This window comes from Spea bombifrons, chromosome 8 (genome assembly GCF_027358695.1).
Source record: "Spea bombifrons isolate aSpeBom1 chromosome 8, aSpeBom1.2.pri, whole genome shotgun sequence".
Taxonomy (NCBI): domain Eukaryota; kingdom Metazoa; phylum Chordata; class Amphibia; order Anura; family Pelobatidae; genus Spea; species Spea bombifrons.
In genome coordinates this window covers 21,890,796-21,900,308 of record NC_071094.1, presented here as the reverse complement: position 1 = coordinate 21,900,308, position 9,513 = coordinate 21,890,796, and positions in this window count along the sequence as shown.

The window sequence follows — 9,513 nt, the reverse complement described above, 5'->3', positions numbered from 1 at the left end:
GACAACTGTATGCTTCCAACTTTGTGGTACCAGTTCCAGAATGAATGTGTCACTGTGCACAAGGCAAGGTCCATTAAAACAGGGATTAATGTGTTTGGTGTGGAGGAACTTGAGTGAACTGCACAAAGCCCTGACCTTAACCCCATTGAACACCTGTGGGATGAAATAGAACACCAGTTGTGAGTCAGGCCTTCTCTTCTAACATCAGTACCTGACCTCACAAATATTTATTTTTTGCTGAATGGGCACAAGTTCCCACAGACACATTCCAAAATCTGATGGAAAGCCTTCCAGACAGGGTGGAGGCTGTTATAGCCTCAAAGGAAGGCCCGGACTCCATATTGATGCCCATGGTTTTGGAACAACAAGGTCATATAGATATGATGGTTAGGTGTCCACATACTTGTGATCATATAGTGGTTCACTGCTAACAAAAATGTATGTGTATACATTACCCTTTACTGGAACTAAGGGGCCTAACCTAAACCATGAAAAATAGCTTAAGGCCATTATCCGTCCTCCACCAAACTTCAAAGTAAGCACTACACATTCTGGTAGGCAGTGTTCTCCTGGCAACTGCCAAACTTAGATTCGGCCATCAGAGTTTGAGATAAAGTGTAATTCATCACTCCGGGGCACACATTTGCAATGCTCCAGAGCGCAGTGGTTGGTGGTTTACACCACTCCAGCTGACCCTTGGTATTGTACAAAGTGATCTTTAGCTTGTATGCAGTTGCTCAGCCATGAAAACCTATTTCATGTACCTCCCAACAGTGCTTGTGCTGAGGTTGCTTCCAGAGGCAGCTTGGAACTCTGTAGTAAGTGATGCTACAAGAGAAAGATGAACTCTGTGGCCCTGCTAAGTGAGTGTGCATGGTCAACCGCTTCATGACTGAGCTGTTGATACTCTATCTAGATGCTTCTATCTAACAATAATAGCAACTACATTCGAGCAGGTCAGAAATTACATGAACTCACCTGTGGTATCCTAAGACAGTGCCACATTTACAGTCACTGAGCTCTTCAGTATTCAGTAGTATTCTACTGGAAATGTTTGTCTATAGAGATGGCAAACCTATACGCTTCATTTTATATACCGGTTAGCAATGAATGCAGCTAACACATAAACTCAATAATTAGAGCGGGTATCTACATACTTTTGGTCATATATTATACTTGTAAATATTACATTACTTCCTTATACCAAAGGAGACTGTTTAAGTGGCATCTCCTCTGTATACATAAGTGTCAGTCCAACCTAAGGAAGCCTAAGGAAGTGTGTATCATTATTATTATTTATTGTTTTATATAGCGCCATTAAATTCTGTTGCACTGTACAATGGGTGGACAGGACAAAACAAGTAGTATGTAACATAACAATTTGACTTACAGAGACAACAGGTGAGGAGTTCCCTGCTCAAACGAGCTTACATAAGGACACAAGGAATGCCACTTCATGATTCCTAATACCGTATATACACACATATGTATACATATTGAGATATGCAATTAATCTAAAATTAATACAAATCCAAAATAATAGTATTTGACTGGACCTATAAACCTGGAGAATGCGTCATAGTTTTTGATATGCCAGCTGATAAGAAATTTACTATTCTATGGAATGTGTTTTTTATGTATGTATTTTTTTTTTTGCATGCGAACTTTGAACTGAAGAAAGGCAGTCTCTTGATAAGTGTAGCAGCTGTACTCCTGGTATCACCTCGCCCTGTGACCTTGCAGAATGATTAATTTCCTGAATAAAGGCGAAATTTATATGTTTTCATTCTTTTATATTAAGTACATAAATAATCTCAAACACACTTTGCAATGCTGCTTTTGAACAGGGGTATAACTAGAAACCACGGGGCCCTGGTGTGAAAATTTCCCCGGGCCCCCCAACTTCAACAGCTAGTCTGTGCCTTGCCCCCTTTCCAACATACAACATATTTAAACACACAAATTACACGGACTTACTCATACTCACTAACACACACTCCATCTCACCCCACTTATACAATTACACATCCATGCTCATACACTCACACAAGAACACATGCAAGCTCACACACACACCGAAGAACAGGGGTCGCAGGGGCCACACCGGGCCCCCTGGAGGCACAGGCCCGGTCACAGCAGTTGCAACCTGTAGTTACGCGAGTGCTATAAAAACCTACACATTTTGATATTCACAAGAAGCCTTGTCTGTTTTAAACCTAGCCTTGAATAAAAGAGATCTCTAAATACTTAAGACTAATAATTGTTAATATGCACAAAGGTAGAAATGGTTAAAAAATTATCTTTAAGAGCCTTGATGTTCATCAGCCCATAGACAAGTTGCCCCTAAATAGAGACATTTCAGCATAGGTATTAAACAGCACTACTTGGCATAGCATCATATAGACAGAAGAAACCACATGTGAGTAGTCCGAGAAGAACACAAAATCTATTTGTAGGAAAAAAGCAGAGCACAACAATATAATAACCTCATCTCAACTGTAAAGCATAGTGAATGCGGCATCATGGTTTGAGGCTGCTTTGCTGATGATATCATTGATAGAAAAATGAATTCTTAAGTTTATGAAGACATTTTGCAGGGGAATGTAAGGCCATCTATCCACCAAAGGTGGGTGACAACAATCCAAAGCACAGGAGTAATACAACAACAGAATGGGTTCAACAGAAGGAAATGCAACTTCTGGAGCGACCCAATCCTTAACTTAACCCAGGGGTCCTCAAACTGCGGCCCTCCAGCTGCTGCAGGACTACATCTCCCATACTCCTCAGCCAGCCCCTTAGCTGAAGGAGCATTATGGGAGATGTAGTCCTGCAGCAGCTGGAGGGCCGCAGTTTGAGGACCCCTGACTTAACCCAATTGAGATGATGTAGCATGACCTCAAGAGAGCGATTCACACCAGACATCGCATGGATATTGCTGAACTGAAACAGTTTGTAAAAGGGAACGGTCCTTATCCACAACTAAAGGAAACATTTAATTGGGGTTATTGCTGGAGGATCATCCAGTTATTTAATCTGAATTCATATGATTTTTCAACCTTGCAATGTGAATATTTACACAGCGCGTTCAATAAACACTTACATTGTTTGAGTGCTATTAGTTTGAGAAGACTATGTTTGTATATTGCTGTGATGTAGTTTAATGATCAATATATACAGAAACCCAGGAAATTCCAAAGGGATTGTGTTTATACTTTTACGTATTTTTGCAGAGGGTTTGCTGATACATTGCCTTGTTGATAGAAGAGTGTAATGCCTGTAATTTTAGGTATGTTATCTGTGAAAAACTGACACTAAATGGAACTTAGTCATCAACCTAAAATGTCCCTGCTCAAAATAAACACTTAATTCAGCACATGCACTACCCCCCCAAACATATTTGATATGACCGTGACCATTTGTCGTAAAGACTGCGTTAACTCTGTCTGGTACTAATTCTACAAGTAGGTGCAGAATTTAACAATCCACATTATTCTAATGCTTTTTCAGAGCATCTCAGAGAATCCAAGGCTGCACATTGCTAGTCGTCTTTCAACTGGGTTTAAAATTATAGATGTTGATGCTGTTCTATTCTGTATTTATATTAGCTTGATATACTGCTCTTCTGGTAACTTTAGATCTGTCTGGTCTTGTTTTGGATGAAAATGATTTGGTTTAAAAAAATCTATTTGCGAATGCCCGAAATAGTTTTTCAGCACTCAGGAGAACAACCTGTCCTTGAAACGCTTCACTTAGCTCCTTTCTCATGATTAGAAAACATTTTAATTGATGTCCTTCTCAAAGGCCCCAACAGGAGTACAAAACCCTTAGCAGGACCACACTAATAGAATCAATATCAATTAAAACTCAAATAAAACTCATGTGTGCCTGGATGTTACTCTTTGAATTCAATATGTAGTGTCACAACACAACACAAGGTGTGTAAAGAGGATATTCCTATAAATGACAATTCCACAAAGATTTAACAAAGTGCTTAAAAATCGATTTGTTTCAGTGTTAAATAATGCATTCCTGAATAATAAATATCAACTGATAACAATATTTTATTACTTTTTAGACTTGTGCAAATGGACCAAAATGATCTGAATGCATTTTTTGTTTCGTTTTTGGTCAATTCAGCATCATGTGTGCATGGACCTGCATGACAAGGAGACAGAGACACAGAAGTGGTCGGCAGGGAAGGTAGGAAGACATACAGACAGCGTGTGAGTGAGTGTGAAAGAGCATGGGAAAGTGAATGAGGGTGAGTGAAAAAAACAATAAAAGAGCTCTTAGCTTCATTTTCATTTTTATTGGGGGCCCCACCTCATTTTTTTGAGATTTGCACAATTTGACGAACTTTGTCTGAATCCAAATGCACAAGTCAGTTACTTTTCACATAATATTCATTTTCACCTTATTTTGTTTGGTTGGACCAACACTTGGGTTAGAAGGCTTTTTACAGGGTTCAATTCAGAGTCCTACTGCTAAAAAAATGATGTATGGAAGTAAAGTGTGTGCCTCAATACCTGTGCAAGTGCACTCAGCATCACGTGTGCCTAAGTAAAACAATAAATGGTTGAAACACTACTTGTTTTGCTAAATGAAGGATTTCAGTGAGGTAAACGCTGTTTGCTTCACATACTTTAGTGTGTAAATGAAATGAGTAGATAATAAAAAAGATAGCTTACTTTCTCAGGTGATAGGGTTCATACATCATAAAAAAGCCATTTCTGTAGGGATGATAAGGAAAATAGTTGCTTTATTAGAGATATTGGTGACATAAATAATCATAAATGAACAGAGAAAAAAATAACAAAAATTGAACAGATTGACGCAGATAAGTTACACATCTGTCAGCAGAATATTTTAAATGTGAGCATGCACTGGCTATAAAACCTACCTGTAGTTAAAAGTGCAAAGGTAAACTTCCACACTAACTTCCATTAACATTATCTGTATATCAACCCTACAGTCTCAGCTGCAGCTGTACTACAGCATGTAAAATTCGTAGGTGTCTGGGTTTTAAATGCAAGCTTGAGACACTGGTGGGACTGCATCTTTACTAATCAGGTTTTTCACATGAACAGTCAACACCCAACAAATATAAAATTAAATGAATAATGGACGTAAATCAATTTCTACTTACCTTAATCTACCACCACATTCAATTAAATGCATATGATAGGTGGGGTCTCTTTAAAATTTTTATGGCACCACTCTTGAAAATGTATGAGGGTATTAGGTATATTAAAGCAGTCAATACAAGTGGTGTAAAGCTGCAGCTTCCTCTTTAGGTATGTTTTTTTTAAACTTTGTACAATGCATATAAAATTAATGTCATATCCATTGTTTATTTAGGGGACTTCAAGGGATGAAGGGGTTTCCCTTTAATCCAATCATGTTTTTTCTCATTGTGAGCAAATAGATTCTGTAGCACTAGCCCATCTTCTGTCCCTTCTGTTTGATTTAGAAACTAAGAAGCCCTGACCCTGACCAGCCAGACCTATGTTTACACTGGTATCGCAAACTTAATATCACAAAATGATTGCACCATATACCTTTAAGTCAAGCATAACAATCTTATCTACTATTGCTATATCTGGAAAGTGGGTGAAAAGCTCATGAGTAGAAAAATACATATTTTTATAACTTAAAGGTGAAAGGGTTCATAAGGTTTGAAGAGTAAATTGCATTAACTAAATTTGTACCAAAATGCTTCCACTAACTCCAGCTAAATCCTGCATTTTTAATAATCGTTTTTCAGGACTGTTTTGATATAATCTGCCTTCCATCCTCCCAAAGATATGATGAGAGGCTGGATGACAGATATGGAGGAACAAAAAAAGATGGAAAATGGGCATTGAGACATAGGCTGTGGTGTTAATAGGGATGATGGTGGGGAGTGACTTGGAGGTGCCCTGGCCTTGTGGTTGTAATACACATTTCTGATAGATAAGGGAAATTGTATTTCAATATTCAAAATGGGAACTAGGAAAGTGCAAGGGGGCATGAATGGCAGAATAGTAATGGGTGTTTACAGGACCGATTCAAGGCTCTGGTGGGCCCTGGGCAAACAATATAATAGTGAGCCACCCTCCCATCCTTCTGCCTTCCCATCAAATGCAAAAACTGGGGAGTACAGGGGCTTGTAGTTATTCCCCCTCCCTTGGCTTACCTTGGGCAGCAGGGAGGGGAATACTTATGCAATGGAGGTCCAATGTGCTCTTGGCTGGATTCTTATTTTGCACGTTTCAGCTCTAGTGTTTAGAACATTGCTGTGGTAACCCACAGCAAGCTCTAAACACCAGAGCTGAGAGGTGCCGCTGGGGCCGCGTGGAGGCGAGCACTCAATCTCTATAGAATTAAAGATGGCCGCAGAGTATGCGGCCATCTTTTGAAATCATCGTCCTAGTCCGCCACGCCACCGCAAGCCCTCAGGTGGTCAGAAGAGGAAGAGGGGAGGGGAGCCCCTACAGTCAGATGGCCGCTGGACGTGCGGCCATCTTCGAATTCCATTACCGCTGACCTAGGGTGACCACATTTTATTTCTGCCACTCCGGGCCACACTATGAAGCCCATGAGATCACACACACAGATATATATGTCAGACTGCATTTTTAACTAAATATATACTTATCTATTTGAAGTAAAGAATATGATTGAAATATGATTTCAAAATAACAACTGAACTGCTCAGTTTCTTTAACAAACAAACCCAGCTTTGCATGTATATATTAATTGAAAATCAGAAATCACAATCTACCCCCTCTCTCCCTCCCTCCTCACAATCTACCCCCTCTCCCTCCCTCCTCACAATCGACCCCCCTCTCCCTCCTCACAATCTACCCCCCTCTCCCTCCTCACAATCTACCCCCTCTCCCTCCTCATAATCTACCCCCTCTCCTTCCCTCCCTCCTCACAGTCTACCCCCTCTCCCTCCCTCCTCACAGTTTACCCCCTCATTCTCCCTCCTCACAATCTACCCCCTCTCCCTCCCTCCCCACAATCTAACCCCTCTCCCTCCCTCCCTCCTCACAATCTACCCCCTCTCCCTCCCTCCTCACAATCTACCCCCTCTCCCTCCTCACAATCTACCCCTCTCCCTCCCTCCTCACAATCTACCCCCTCTCCCTCCTCACAATCTACCCCCTCTCCCTCCTCACAATCTATCCCCCTCTCCCTCCCTCCTCAAAATCTACCCCCTCTCCCTAAACAATCTACCCCCTCTCCGTCCCTCCCTCCTCAAAATCTACCCCCTCTCCGTCTCTCCCTCCTCAAAATCTACCCCCTCTCCCTCCATCCCTCCTCAAAATCTACCCCCTCTCCCTCCTCAAAATCTATCCCCTCTCCCTTCTCACAATCTACCCCCTCTCCTTCCTCACAATCTACCCCCCTCTCCTTCCTCACAATCTACCCCCTCTCCCTCCTCACAATCTACCCCCTCTCCCTCCTCACAATCTACCCCCTCTCCTTCCCTCCCTCCTCACAGTCTACCCCCTCTCCCTCCCTCCTCACAGTTTACCCCCTCATTCTCCCTCCTCACAATCTACCCCCTCTCCCTCCCTCCCCACAATCTAACCCCTCTCCCTCCCTCCCTCCTCACAATCTACTCCCTCTCCCTCCCTCCCTCCTCACAATCTACCCCCCTCTCCCTCCTCACAATCTACCCCCTCTCCCTCCCTCCCTCCTCACAATCTACCCCCCTCTCCCTCCTCACAATCTACCCCTCTCCCTCCCTCCTCACAATCTACCCCCTCTCCCTCCTCACAATCTACCCCCCTCTCCCTCCTCACAATCTACCCCCCTCTCCCTCCTCACAATCTACCCCCTCTCCCTCCTCACAATCTATCCCCCTCTCCCTCCCTCCTCAAAATCTACCCCCTCTCCCTAAACAATCTACCCCCTCTCCGTCCCTCCCTCCTCAAAATCTACCCCCTCTCCGTCTCTCCCTCCTCAAAATCTACCCCCTCTCCCTCCATCCCTCCTCAAAATCTACCCCCTCTCCCTCCTCAAAATCTATCCCCTCTCCCTTCTCACAATCTACCCCCTCTCCCTCCTCACAATCTACCCCCTCTCCCTCCTCACAATCTACCCCCCCTTTGTAGTTCACTTACCTTCTAGAAGTATGACTGCTGCCAGTGGGCCCTTGAAGGTTAGTGACCACTGGGCAAATGCCCACTTTGCCCGCTGAATAAAGCGTGGCTAAAGGAGCTGTGGAGGAGAGCTATACTGTGGAAATGTACCACTCTTTATTGAACATTTTTCAGTATTTTGTTTCATTCTCACCATGTGTTCGATTTCTTGACTTTTACCCCATGTATTTCCTTTGCAACTTTTGTTGAAGTTGATGGCTTTTGTAGGCCAACAAAGTACTTAGTACTTCTAGGTGTATACTGTGGAAATTTACCACTCTTTATTGAACATTTTTCAGTATTTTGTTTCATTCTCACCATGTGTTCGATTTCTTGACTTTTACCCCATGTATTTCCTTTGCAACTTTTGTTGAAGTTGATGGCTTTTATAGGCCAACAAAGTACCTAGTACTTCTAAGTGTTTACCTTTAAGAGAAGCTGCAGCAAAATGCCCCCTCCATAAACCCATTTTCATACAATTTTTGGCTGCTTGAAGCAACACCGTTTTCCATGCATGAACATGAGATGTCTTATTAGATTTCCTCTAGCACTGGAGCAGACTAGCGATGAGTACACAATGCATGGGCTTTGGCGAGCAGGAGATATGTTTGAAAATTATCATTTAAATAGGACGCTCGTTTTAATGCCTAAAGTGTGTATGATGGCTGGAATGTCCCTTTAAAACTGCTACACCCCTGACACTGAGGGAAATACATTTGAGACAATTGGCCTTGCTGACACGGAGCAAGTAAATCTGAGTCTGCTGATGGTCATCATCTTGCTTTGGCTCTAGGAACAACTGACCCAGTTTTTAAATTCCCTTTTGTTGCTTATTACTGTAATTCTGTTTTGGGTTTGTGAGCAAATTAGAGCACAAGGGATGTGATTATGTTGGCACATGGTGCGTTAGTATATGTAAAAACAGAATAAAAAAATGTTTGAAGCTTAATTTTGTGGAAGAAGCTGAGCAACCAGGGAGAGCAATTACTGCAATGTCTTTTATAGTTTTGAATAATTGTTTTAGCAAACTTTATTTATAATTTCTTTATTTTTTAAGACGTAAGATGGAAATAAGTCCAGTTTAAGAAACAAGACGATGAGATGCACCATGAGTAAGAATAATTATCTGTACACATGTTTAATAGCAACCATGACTATGTAAGGGCTATGCTAAGATGTAATATTTGTTGGTAAGAATAAATCCATACATCTACTTTAATTCACACATTCTATGTGATGTTCTTTATGTCATTGTACCATACCCGCCAACATTAGAAATGGACCAAGAGACCAAGTTTTGTTTTAGGGGGTTTGGCTACGGGCAGGGCTTTACTGGGGATAATGTGGCTTTGTGACTTAATAATAGAAATTTACACTTAAA